Here is a 14170-nt window from a genome sequence, read left to right on the forward strand (position 1 = left end):
TAGAGAATGAGAACTGAAACAAGAAGGCAGCAGTCACCTTGTTCGACTTTGACTGGGAACACTATGTGTCACGCGGCACAAATGTTCTGATGCTCTGCACACGTCTATTCATAATCATGAAAGTATGGGAAGTACTGACTTGGGGGTTACAAATAGATTTCAGGAAGTAGGCTGTTATAGACTGAATTGAGACATCTTCAAATTTATATGATGAAGGCCAAACTCCCAGTGTGACTATATTCAGAGATAGGGCCTTTAGGAGGTAATTAAGAGTAAATGAGGTCATAGGGGTGGGGCCCTAACCCAGTAGGACTGGTGTCCTTATAAGAGGAAGAGACACCCTCTCTCTGTGTTTGCAGGTACCTAGAGGAAAGGTCATGTGAGGACATAATGAGAAATCGGTCACCTGGAAGCAAGGAAGAGAAACTTGGCCAGAAATGGAATTTAACTGCACTCTGATTCTAGCCTCCAGAACTGTGAGGAAATTCACTTCTATTTAGAGCGCTCATCTGTAGTATTTTGTTATGGCACTAACGGACCATGCATAGACGAATGCAAATACAGAGTCTATTAGGACTGACTTTTTCTGAGGACTCTGTATTTCTGAGAATTGACTGTATTTTTTTTTTTAATGTCAGCCTCCTTGCTGAACTGTAAGCCACAGGAGGACAGGGAGTGTGGATCTGCCTGTTTACTGCAATTTCCTCAAAGCACAGTGCCTCACCAAGAGTAGAGACTGAACCACTCTATCATGAACAAATAGGTAAGTGCGAGGTACTATATATAGTTTCATTTCCAATGTCTTTCCTTGCCCTCCTATTGTTCTTGTTCTATATATTATGCTATCTATCTATCTAGCCTATTTTTCATTTATTCTACTTTTTTCATATTTTATTATTGTAGAGAAATCAGAATGAGTCATACAGATTGATGGGACCCTGTGCTCATTGTATTCCAGGCAGCAGATGTGACATAGATGTCATTGCTGAAGCATATATGAACTTGTTCATGGCTGTCCACATTATCTTCACTTTTGAGCTCATTGGTGAGCTATGTGCATTGTCCTAGTGGATGTGTTAAGCTTTATTGCCTTTTAAAATGTCTTCAGAGGGGCGCCTGTGTGGCTCAGTCGGTTAAGCGTCTGACTTTCGCTTAGGTCATGATCTCGCGGCTCGTGGGTTCGAGCCCCACGTCCGGCTCTGTGCTGACTGCCAGCTCAGAGCCTGGAGCCTGTTTCAGTCTGTGACTCCCTCTCTCTCTGACCCTCCCCTGCTCACACTGTCTCTCTCTCTCTCTCTCTCTCTCTCTCCTAGAAATAAATAAAACATTTAAAAAAATAAAATAAAATAAAATGTCTTCAGAATGTTTACACTGCGATTCAATATTGAAAAATAAAGTCATAGTATACAAAGGAAGGCCTGGTAGTGAAGGTGTGGAACTTAGGCTTGATATTTTTGTAAAGCAAATAGATGTTACTGGATGAATTCCTACCGTTCTCCTATTTTCTTCCAAAGCAACAAACAAGTGCTTTACAAGGACCTAAGAAAGAAAGATATCTGTGAGCAGATGAAGAGGAGTTACATTCTGTTAAGGAGGTCCCTGTCAAGATTGCTTATCACCTCACTACCCAACAATTGGTGTAAACCAGCTTTTTAGAAATACAAAATGTCAGCTCCATCCCAGACATACTGCATCAGAATCTGCATTTTAACAAGACTCCCAGGTAACTCATGTGCCCAGTCAAGTTTGGGAAGCACCGGCATATCACGTACCAGGCTGGGCACCCAAACGAACTCACCAAATCCCTCAGACTAGATGAAAGAGTTGTCAGAGTAATGAGAGATTTGTGTGACCAATTATTGCATAAGGACTTCAGCTGTGCCACAGTTTAATAGGAAGCATTCATTTTCATTCTCAGTGATTCATAAAGCAATGGTCCTTCCTACAATCAGTGGCATCTTCGATTTGATGGAATACGGTAGTATTGGTTGAAGACCTTACTTTTGTTCTAAATTATCATGGTCACAGGTGTGGAGATGCAAGAGGAGCTGATTTGTCACAATTTACAGTCACTCAAGCAGCAAACCCTCCAATCAATAATCTGTTTCAGTTTCAGCTCCTGGAAAAGCCCAGATTAAAGCATCAGGGGAGCAGAGAGAGAGTGAGACAAAGGGCCCTTCTCTGGGAAGGTGAAAAGTAATAAGCCACATCTTCAGAAGTGAATGAAGCACATGAAAGAAATGTTTCTATGACCAAAGATTGATGGGGGATTTGAAAGAAAAGGAGAAGAAATATGAATGAATACTCTTCATTTTGAGAGGTGCATCTCTAAAGTTTTCACGTAGAAAATTTTATGATATTCCTCATTCATTCCTCATTCTGGTCCACAATGGGGAATGGTAAGTGAAACGAACAGAGTTGGGGGAAATGCAATCCCTGGCTTACTATTAACAGTGGTGGGTTTTGTTTTGTTTTGTTTTAAGAATTTGAGTTTCTATGGGTTCATCCATAAGTAAATACAAAATGTATGCAAGTGCACTCATTTCAAGCTCTCAGATATTTTTCTTGATATTATGAAGGTTAATTTAAACCCATGGGCTCTGAAACTGACTACCAAGGTTCATAGCCCAGCACCAAATACAAGTTGTTGAAAGACCAGTGAGTAAAACCCGTAGAATTGTGTCTCATATATAATAAGTGGCCAATAACTATGAGATGTGTTTTTTTCTGATATTTATATTTTTAGCCTTGAGCATTTATTCTCAAAGGATGGCCCTTAGAGTAGCGGCATTAGCATCACCTGGAAATTTGTTAGAAATGCAGATTCTCTGAGCCCAACTCAGACCTACTCAATCAGCAACTCTGGGAGCAGGGCCTGGTGCTCCTCCGCTTCCACCTGACCTTCTGGTGATTTGATGCAGGCTAAAATTTGAGAACAGACGCCACAGGGGACTAGCCCTTTAGTAGTGATGATCTGAAGGTTGCCAGCTCTTCAGCTTCCTGCTTTTTAGCTATTTAGCATCATGGAAAGAGCCAGCAGAGGCACCAAGTCAATTTATCATCTTGTTCAGGCCTACTCTGAAGGCTTGATAACACTGCACTTAAATTAGAATGAGCAAGTGATTGAAAAGCAGAGTGTTGTCCAGATCAGGCTGCACGAAGAAGAGAAGCTGAGTCAACAGGAAACCAAAGTCCCCAAAGTACTTAAAGCTCAGCTAAAAGAGAAGATCAGATGGTACGATTATAATAATAACATGTGAGTACGAGTCACCTATCACAGTGAATAGTCAGGTAAGAAGGCAAAAGGAGCCAGAGCAAAGATGGCCAGAGATGTCAAGGCAGCTAAACTGTGAAATACAACTCCTCACTAGTTCACAGCGAGACACTGAGCCCTACTGTGAATTTTGTCTATTCTCTGGGGACAGGTGCCTTTAAAATCTGGGTTACTTTTTTTTTTTTTTAATAGTTTATTGTCAAATTAGTTTCCACATAACACTCAGTGCTCATCCCCACAAGTGTCCTCCTCCATGCCCATCCCCCCCTCCCCCCACATCCATCAGTCCTCAGTTTTTGTCAGCATTCAAGAGTCTCTCATGGTTTGCTTCTCTCCCTTTCCCCCACCATTTCCGCCCTTCTTCTCCCCCTTGTTCCTCCGTCAAGTTCCTCCTAATCCTCCTATACGTGCAAACATATGATATTTGTCCTTCTCTGCCTGACTTATTTATGATCAAGATAGCGATAGATTTGTGGCTAACTACTAAGGCTTCTGCATCTGGCACCTTCTGGGCTTGGATTCCTTTCTGGAAGTTTGTAGCTAGTTTCCTTGGTTATTTGACCAGGGTTGCTCAGGAATTGGCTGCCATTCTTTTTAAAGCATCTGAGTTTTATTTGCTCCCCTTATCAACGATGAAGGTTGGCCCCTGGAAGTGCTTTAAAGTACCAAAATATTGTTTGTTGAACTTTTACCGTAGCTGAGGAATTGATTAGAAACTCTTAACATCATCCGAGGATGTTTAAGATGCTTTCCTGACTAAATTGATCACATAACACTTTGCAAACATGTGGTGTTACATAAAATCTCAGCTAGAAAGAAAAAGGACCTCTAATAAGTGTTCATGTGCGATGCTGCTCTTTATTCTGTTCTCAGCTGTCCCACCTTAGCCGAGTGGTTCATATTTCATTAGACAGTAAGCACAGAAGAACTGGGAACTCTACAAGGTTGTAACACAAATGATCAGAGGGTCATAAAGTCTAACCCAATGTACTAGTATGGAGACCTTCTGAGACTGTATAGCTGCTTAGAATAAATACACAAATAACTGCAATGGGCTATAGTCCCTTTTCTGTTTACTTTTCCTTCAAGTATATTTTGTCCCCAAACACAAAAATATTCCTTAGAGCAAAAATAAATCCAAAAAGTCAACAGGTGGAAGCAACTCGAGTGCCAATCAATGGATAAGTGGATAAATCAAATGTGGTAGAGGCACAGAGTGGAACATTATTCAGCCTTAAAAAGGAAGAAGAGGGGCACCTGGGTGGCTCAGTCGGTTGAGCTTCTGACTTTGGCACAGGTCATGATCTCAGGGTTCATGGGTTTGAGCCCCGCATCAGGCTCTGTGCTGACAGTTCAGAACCTGGAGCCTGCTTTGGATTCTGTGTCTCCCTCTCTCTCTGCCCCTCCCCCACGCCATCCCTCCCCTCTCAAAAATAAATAAATCATAAAAAAAAACGAAGAAGATTCTGACACATGCTATAGCATGGATGATCCTTGAGGATTTGTGCTAAATAAGCCAGTCACTAAAAGACAAATACAATGTGATTCCACGTATACGAGGAATCTAAAGTTGTCAAATTCATAGAAACAGAATAGGGGTTGCCAAGGTCTGAGAGGATGAGAAAATGGGGGGTTATTACTTAATAATCCAAATTGAAAAATTCTGGAGATCTGTTTCACAGCAATGNATCCCTCCCCTCTCAAAAATAAATAAATCATAAAAAAAAATGAAGAAGATTCTGACACATGCTATAGCATGGATGATCCTTGAGGATTTGTGCTAAATAAGCCAGTCACTAAAAGACAAATACAATGTGATTCCACGTATACGAGGAATCTAAAGTTGTCAAATTCATAGAAACAGAATAGGGGTTGCCAAGGTCTGAGAGGATGAGAAAATGGGGGGTTATTACTTAATAATCCAAATTGAAAAATTCTGGAGATCTGTTTCACAGCAATGTGAATGTCTTTAATACCACTAAACTGTACACTTACAAGTGGCTTAGTGAATTTACATCATGCATTCTTTACTACAATAAAAAGAAAATTAGCCTTCCCCTGTAAAAGAAAAATGGCTAAAATGGTAAATTTTACTTTACCACAATTAAAAATGAAAACAAAAGATAAAAAATAATAGAAATAGTCCAAAAGGTCAAAATGCCACTTAAGAACCCTAGACAGTTTCTTTATATCTGGATCCCAAAAGAGTCCTATTAGATAGTGGCTTTTAATGAAATAATGAGAAAAAAATGAAGCTGAGAAAGAGTGGTTAACCTGAGGTGGGCTAAAAATATAACCAACAAGCCTTCGCATCTGCTTTCGTAAAAGCTGAGCTAAACAACACCCTACTTTTTTTTAAAAGTATATTTATTTATTTTGAGAAAGAACAGATGGGGGAGGGGCAGAGAGCAGGAGAAGTCCAAGCGGGCTCTGTGCTGACAGCTCTTCCAACGGAAAAAGAGATACATTTTAAAAGAAAAAAAATCTCCCTATCCATGCAGGGACACCACTGCTGCCCTGCAGACAGGGAGCCGCTGCGCCTCTCACCCTGAACACAGCTACAGTGTGGACGTGTGGCCATGCGAGCAGGAGCATCCGCAGGAGTGGTGACCAGCTGCTGCCTGTTGGATCTGAGAAAGGAACAAGAAGGGGTGAGCTTAGATTTCATCAGATTTGGGGTGAATGTTTGCAAGAAACTTCCGTCTCCAGAACTAACCAGTGAAAGGTTCCGGAGGGAGGTGGTGGAATTCTCCGCAACAGAGGGGTTTTTTTTTGACAGTGTTGGTGCAATCTCGTGCCAGGCAAAAAGGGAAAAAGTGCTCATCAAGGTCTCTTTTAACTCCATAATTGTTTTGTTAATTAAGATGATTCACCTCCTCATTCACCTCCTCTGGGGCTTAGGCTTAAGCTGAAGTCAGCAAGAGCCCCTGTAGTTACCAATCCACCTGCTCACAGGGAAGAAGAGATGAAATCAGGGTCATGAAAAACAACTACAGTGTGTGTGAGAGAGAGGGAGAGGGAGAGGGAGAGACAGAGACCTTCCCCATCTGCGGCAATGCTCTTATAATTAATAAGCAAGCAGAGATTAACCTGGCCTCTGTCAAAGTCGATGGAAAGTCCTAGACTGTTGTGTCGTCTTCCCATTGTCAAAATATATTTTAATGCCATTTAAATAAATAGGAGGCTACTTCATACCATGTATGAAGATCAACTTCAGTTACATTAAAAAATAAAAGTTTAGAAGTACACATAAAGAATGCTAACAAAAATATAATATTTGTAAACCTATAGACGAGAAAGGTCTTTTTTAACATGGCACCAATGCCAAAAATTGTACAGAAACAACTGGCACATCTACACTCATAAAAATTAAAAGCCACTAGGGCGCCTGGGTGTCTCAGTCAGTTAGGCCCCCAACTCTTGACTTCAGCTCAGGTCATGATCTCACAGTGCATGGGCACGTGGGTTCAAACCCCACATCGGGCTCTGTGCTGCTTGGGATTCTTTCTCTCCCTTTTTCTGGCCCTCTCCTGGTCACACACACTCTCTTTCTCTCAAGATAAATAAACTTAAAAAAAAAGAAAAGAAAAGAAAAGCCACCAAGATAAACAGTGATTCTGGGAAAATATTCTTTAAAAATATGAAAATATTACAGATAATGGGACAATGTCTTTATTTTATTTTTAATTTTTTATGTTTATTTCTGAGAGACAGAGGCAGCATGAACAGGGGAGGGTCAGAGAGAGAGGGAGATATAGAATCTGAAACAGGCTCCAGGCTCTGAGCTAGCTGTCAGCACAGAGCCCAACATGGGGCTCGAACCCACGAACCGTGAGATCATGACCTGAGCCGAAGTCGGATGCTTAACCGACTGAGCCACCCAGGTGCCCCTACAATGTCTTTATTAATAAAGATGACTTAAAACCAATTTAAAAATCAAATTTTTGTTTGAAAAAAAAATGAAAAGGTAAGAGACCTAAACAGGAAAATCACATAACACAAATGCCAAAGCTATGAAAATCTGTCCTGACATCAGGAGTAGTAAAAAGCAGAACATTAAAATAAAGTCAGTTTTCACAACTTAGTTGGCAGATATTACAACCCTTTTCTTCCATCGTACAAACTGAATTCCCACCAAAGCCTACATGGGAGCCGTGAATCAGGGCAACTCCCGATTAGTCAAAGTCTGGGAACCATTGCCCACAACCATTGCCCAACAGATAGGCATGCAGGGACACCAGGAAGCAGCTATTTTTGACTGCAAAGGTGAGGGAGTCATTCTCTCAGTCAGTGGTTAATGAAGCACCATCCCGTAGAATAACTGGAATCCTCATATAACATCGGTGGGAGTCTTCATTACTAGAAGTGCTTCGAAAACTGACAACGTCTATCTAAGTTAAACTCACACATATCCTATGATTCAGGATTTCTACTTCTTGGTAGGTACACAACCAGGTGTAGTTAATGTGAGTGCTTAATATGTACCCAAGTTCAGCAAAAGTAATGTACAAGAACGTTCATAATTTCAACAGCCCTTAATGATAGAAACATTCAACAAACAAGGAATAGAAGGGAACTTCCTCAGTCTGATGAAAAATATCTACAAAACATTCACAGCTATATTTTTTAAATGTTTATTTATTTTTAAGAGAGAGAGAGAGATACAGAGCACAAGCAGGGGAGGGGCAGAGAGAGAGGGAGGCACAGAATCCGAAGCAGGCTCCAGGCTCTGAGCTGGCTGTCAGCACAGAGCCCGATGCAGGGCTCGAACCCACGAACTGTGAGATCATGACCTGAACCGAAGTCGGACGCTCAACCGACTGAGCCACCCAGGTGCCCCTCAAGTATATGAATGTTTTCTAAATTTTTTTTTGGATTTGTATTTTTGAGAAAGAGAGAGAGAGAGGGCAAGAGTGGGATGGGGCAGAGAGAGAGGGAGACACAGAACCTGAAGCAGGCTCCAGGCTCAGAGCTGTCAGCACAGAGCTTGAGGTGGGGATCAAACCCACAAACTGTGAGATCATGACCTGAGCTGAAGTCAGATGCTTACCTGACAGAGCCATCAAGGTGCCCCAAATATATGAATGTTTTAAATAAATGTTATGCCATATAATTATTATCATGGATTATATATAAACATCTGTTTTTGACTACTCTGTGCACTGACGAAAGTCCTTCTGTATATTCTGTTTACTTTGGTGTCTTCTTTAGACTGTGATAAAATTTAAAGGACATCGAAATCTGCATTTGATATCACAATGCATGGCTCTTTTCTTCATAGTTTAGTAGCTTGTGGCTTTTTTTTTTTACTGATTTTGATATCACACACATTTTTTTCATAATCTTATGTTGCTATCATAAGAAACCAACAGAAGCTATTTCCAAAAACAGTTTTGAGAAGTTGGCTTTGAATCCGCAACTTTTGTAGTTGCAGAAATTGAGCACTGGGTGGCACCCAATCATCAAAATTATTAATGTATTGGTTTATTTTTACTTACTGTAACATGAAAACTTTCACAAAAGGAACTGTCTTCTTAACCTTTTATTAAATATGGAGTTTTAAAATTCTTCCTTTGGAAATAATTTCAGAGTGATAAATATTCCAAAAATAAAAATACTACCACCAATATACATATATCCTTCACTCTGATTTACCTGTTTTTAACATTTTATACCATTCACTTTCTTTTTCTTTAAAAAAAAAAACTTGTATTATTATTTTAAATCCAGTCTAGTTAACATACAGTGTTCTATTAGTTTTAGGTATACGATATAGTGATTCAACAATTTTACTCATTACTCAGTGCTCATCATGCTAAGTGTACTCTCCAATCTCCATCACCTATTTCACTCATCCTGCCTCCCATTTCCCCTCTTGTGACCACCAATCTGTTCTCTATAGTTAAGTACCTGTTTCTCCATTTTTTTCCCCTTTTTTTCTTTTGCTCATTTGTTATGTTTCTGGAATTCTACATATGAGTAACATCATAGGGTATTTCTCTTTCTCTGACTGACTTATTTTGCTTGGCATTATATGATCTAGTCATGTTGTTGCAAGTGAAATGATTTCATTCTTTTTTATGGCTGAATTATATTCCGTTGTATCTATATGCCACTTCTTCTTTACCCATTCATCTATCAATTGTTAGACACTTGGGGTGCTTCCATAATTTGCCTATTGAAAATAAGGTTGCAGTAAACACAGGGTTGCATATATCCTTTCAAATTAGTGTTTTGTATTCTTTAGGTAAATAATTTTAATACAATTTCTGGAGCATAGTGTAGTTCTATTTTCACCTTTTTGAGGAATGTCCATACTGTTTTCCACAGTGGCTGCACCAGTTTGTATTCCCAGCGATGGCCCAAGAGGGCTCCTTTCTCTCCACATCCCCACAGCATTTGCTGTCTGTTATATACCGCTCATTTAATAAATGAGTGTATCTTTCTAATAAATCTATGCATCTATAGTTATTTTCCTGAACCATCTGCAGATAAGTTACGTACATCATGAATCTTTACCCATAAATATTTTAGTGCATATTTCCTAACAACAGGAATATTCAAAAGAGTCTCTTTGATGGTATTTATTGAACATTTTTACAGTACAAAAGATTATGCTGAAAATATTACTTTTTTCAAAAGCCTCATACACTATGAAATATTCATGTTTGCATTATATATACTTAAATTATGACTTGAAACTGATTTCAAATTAACTTAAACAAAATAACTTTTTCTCAAATTTTCCCTAAATTGGAAGAGAAGGAACTACAGTTTAATGAAAAGATGGTCTCCAATTTCTGAAATAAAAAAGCCACAGGTAAAATTATAACAAAGAGGGGCGCCTGTGTGGCTTAGTCGGTTAAGCGTCCAACTTTCGCTTAGGTCATGATCTCGCGGTTCGTGAGTTCGAGCCCCGCGTCGGGCTCTGTGCTGACTGCCAGCTCAGAGCCTGGAGCCCGTTTCAGTCTGTGACTCCCTCTCTCTCTGACCCTCCCCTGCTCACGCTGTCTCTCTCTCTCTCTCCTACAAATAAGTAAAACATTTTTAAAAAATTATAACAAAGAAAATATGCTGTTAAGGTATATTTTACCCTTAAAAAGCCCCAGAAATCTGAAATCTCAGTCAATCCAACACAAGGTAGGAATGGAAGTGAAAAGTAAGCAAAATAAAATAATAATGATGATCATCATCATAGTAACAAAAGTTTTAAAATGTGATCAAAATCCAAGTGCTATTTAAAGTAGACACAAAACATAATGTCCTAGAAAGATTGAACATAAAGGGATAGAAAAATACACTACAGGGGCGCCTGGGTGGCTCAGTCGGTTAATCGCCAGACTCTTGACTTCAGCTCAGGTCATGATCTCGCAGTTTGTGGGTTTGAGCCTGGCATCAGGCTCTGTGCTGACAGTGTGGAACCTGCTTGGGTTTACCTCTCTCTCTCTTTCTCTCCTCCTTTCTCTCTCACTCTGTGCCCCTCCCCTGCTCACATATACACTCTCTATCTTTCTCAAAATAAGTAAACATTTAATAAAGTAAGTTAAAAATTAATACAAACTATATTTAAACAACATAAGTAACAATTTTGCCAAAGGAACAAACAGAACTGGCACCAAAAATTAAAGAATACACGTTGTTATTTTCAATCCTATATACATTATAAAAGTAACTACATAGGGATACCGTCTAGGAATATAAAATAGAGTGGAAGCGGATTCAATTATATCTAACTGCATATATTCTTTAACTCAGACTTCTCATTTCTAAGAATTTATTTCAAAAATTTATTTGCAGGTCTGAAAGCTGGGGAGATGGCAGACTAAGAGAACTCTAAGCTTGCCTCATCCCACAGACACAACTAGACAGCACTCACATCAGTGTAAATAACCCAGAAAATGGGCTGAAGACTGGCAGAACAGACTTGCAACTAAAGGTAGAGAAGAGGCCACACTGAAGAAGGTAAGAAGAGTGAAGATGTGGTTTGGGAGTGAAAGAAACCATGGCCATGTATGGTCGGGAGAGAGCTGGGTCTCAGAGAGGGCGAGAAACAGACTGTCACGCTGTGGAGCCCACACAAAGAAGATGAATCCCCAGAACATTTGGGTTCAAAGGTGAGAGGGGCCAAAATGAGCTAGTTCTTACAACTAACAGAACTAAGAGCCTGGAATTTTAAAAATTACTGAGCTTGGGGAGAGTCTGGGGGGTGTTAGGAAGCTGAGGCCCCACCCGTAAGGAGACGGCACCACAGCCAGTGAAAATCCAGCAAAGAAGAACAGTTTGAAAAACACCTGTAGCAAGGGGTGTGCGGGTGGCTCAGTCAGATGGCTCAGTCAGCTAAGCATCCAACTTCAGCTCAGGTCATGATCTCAGGCTTTGTGAGTTAGAGTCCCCAGTTGGGCTCTGTGCTGAGAGCTCAGAGCCTGGAGACTGCTTCGGTTTCTGTGTCTTCCCTCTTTCTCTGCCCTCCCCTCTTCACACTCTGTCTCCCTCTCTCTCTCTCAAAAATAAATTAACATTAAAAAAAAAGAGAGACCGTAAGTGAGAGTATTAAAAGAAAAAGCATAAAAACATTTAAAAAATAAGTATTTCTGTAAAAATCAGTCAAGGAATTAATAAAAGGATATAAAATATGACACCATATACCTAAAATATGGGAGGGGAGAGGAGTAAAGAATGGGTTCAGACTTAAGCAACCATCAACTTATTATAGACTGCTATATTCAGAAGATGTTATATACAAACCTAATGGTAACCACAAATCAAAAACCAGTAATAGATATTCAAACAATAAAAAGAAAAGAATCCAAGTATATCACTAAAGAAAGCCAACAAACCACCATTTAAAAAAACGCAAGAGAAGGATCAGGGGAAAATCGCAAAAACAACCACAAAATAAGTAACAAAATGGGAATAAACACAAACCTATCAATAATTACTTTGAATACAAATGGAATAAACGCTCCAATCAAGACATAGGATGACAGAATGGATAAAAAAATAACAAGACTCATCTATATGCTGCCTACAAGAGACTCACTTCAGATCTAAAGACATCTACAGATTGAAAGTGACGGGCTGGAGATACATTTATCATGCAAATGGATGTCAAAAGAAAGCCAGAGTAACAATACTTATATAGAACAAAATAGACTTTAAATCAAAGGCTGTATGTAGCAAGAAACAAAGAAGGACACTATACTATAATAAAGAGGACAACCTAACAAGAAGATATTTATGCACCCAACACAAAAACACCCAAATACATAAAAGAGTTAATAACAAACGTAAAAGAACTAATCAATAGTAAAACAATAATAGTAGGGGACTTTAACACCCCATTTACATCAATGGACAGATCATCCAAATAGAAAATCAACAAGGAAACAATGGCTTTGAATGACACACTGAATCAGATGGATTTACCAGATATATTCAGAACATTCTACCCTAAAACATCAGGGTACACATCCTTTTCAAGTGTACATGGAACATTCTCCAGAACAGATCACATATAAGGCCACAGAACAAACCTCAATAAATGAAAGATTGAAGATACACCATGCATCTTTTCTGACCACAATGATATGAAACCAGAAATCAACCAGAAGAAAAAATCTGGAAAGGGGCACCTGGGTGGCTCAGTCATTTAAGCATCCAACTCTTGATTTCAGCTTAGGTCATGATCTCATGGTTTGAGAGTTCGAGCCATATAACACAGAGCCTGCTTGGAATTCTCTCTCTCTGACCCTTCCCAACTCTCTCAAAAATAAATAAACACTTGTAAGAAAGAAAAGAAAGAAAAAATCTGGAAAGAGCAAAAATACATGGAAGTTAAGTAACACGCTACTAAATAATGAATGAGTCAACCAAAAAATCAAAGAAGAAATTTTTAAAAACATGTGAAAACAAATGAAAATGAAAACACATAGGTCCAAAAGCTTTGAGATGCAGCAAAAGTGATTCTAGGAGGGAAGTTTATAACAACACAAGCTTACCTCAAGAAGCAAGAAAAATCTCAAATAAACAGCCTAACCTTATACCTAAAGGAGCTAGAAAAAAAAAAAGAACAAACAAAACCAAAGCCATAAAAAAGAAGGAAATACAAAGATTAGGCAGAAATAAATAATACAGAAACTAAAAAAAGGAAAAAAAAAACCAATAGAACAGATCAATGAAACCAGGAGCTAGTTCTTTGAAAAGATCAACAAAACTGATAAACTTCTAATCAAGACTCATTAGAAACAAAAAGAAAGAGAGAGAGGAAGGGAGAGGGAGAGAACCGAATAAAATCACAAATGAAAGAGGAGAAATAACAAACAATAAATACTACAGACAAACAATTGTAACAGAATATTATGAAATCTTTATGCCAAAAAGTTGGGTAACCTAGAGGAAATGGACAAATTCCTGAAACATAACCTACCAAAACTGAAAGAAGAACCATAAAATTTGAACAGACTGGTAACAGGCAATGAAACTGAGTAAGTAATAATAATAATAATAATAATAATACTTCCCAACAAACAAAATTGGCAGGTGAATTTTACCAAACATTTAAAGTACAGTTAATATATATAATCTTCTCATACTATTCCAAAAAATAAAAGAGGCAGCAAAACTTCCAGATTTATTCTATGGGGCCAGTATCACCTTGATACCAAAACCAGATGAAGACACTACAAAAAAGGAGAATTACAGACCAATATCTCTGATAAACATAAATACAAAAATCCTCTACAAAATACTAGCAAATTGAATCCAACAAAACATTTAAAAATTTTTTCACCACAGTCAGGTGGGATTTATTCTCAGGATGCAAGTGTAGTTCAATATTTGCAAGTCAATGTGATACAGCACATCAGTAAGAGAAAGGATAAAAACCATATGATCATT

This window comes from Crocuta crocuta, unplaced genomic scaffold (genome assembly GCF_008692635.1).
Source record: "Crocuta crocuta isolate KB4526 unplaced genomic scaffold, BGI_CrCroc_1.0 scaffold54, whole genome shotgun sequence".
Lineage (NCBI taxonomy): Eukaryota > Metazoa > Chordata > Mammalia > Carnivora > Hyaenidae > Crocuta > Crocuta crocuta.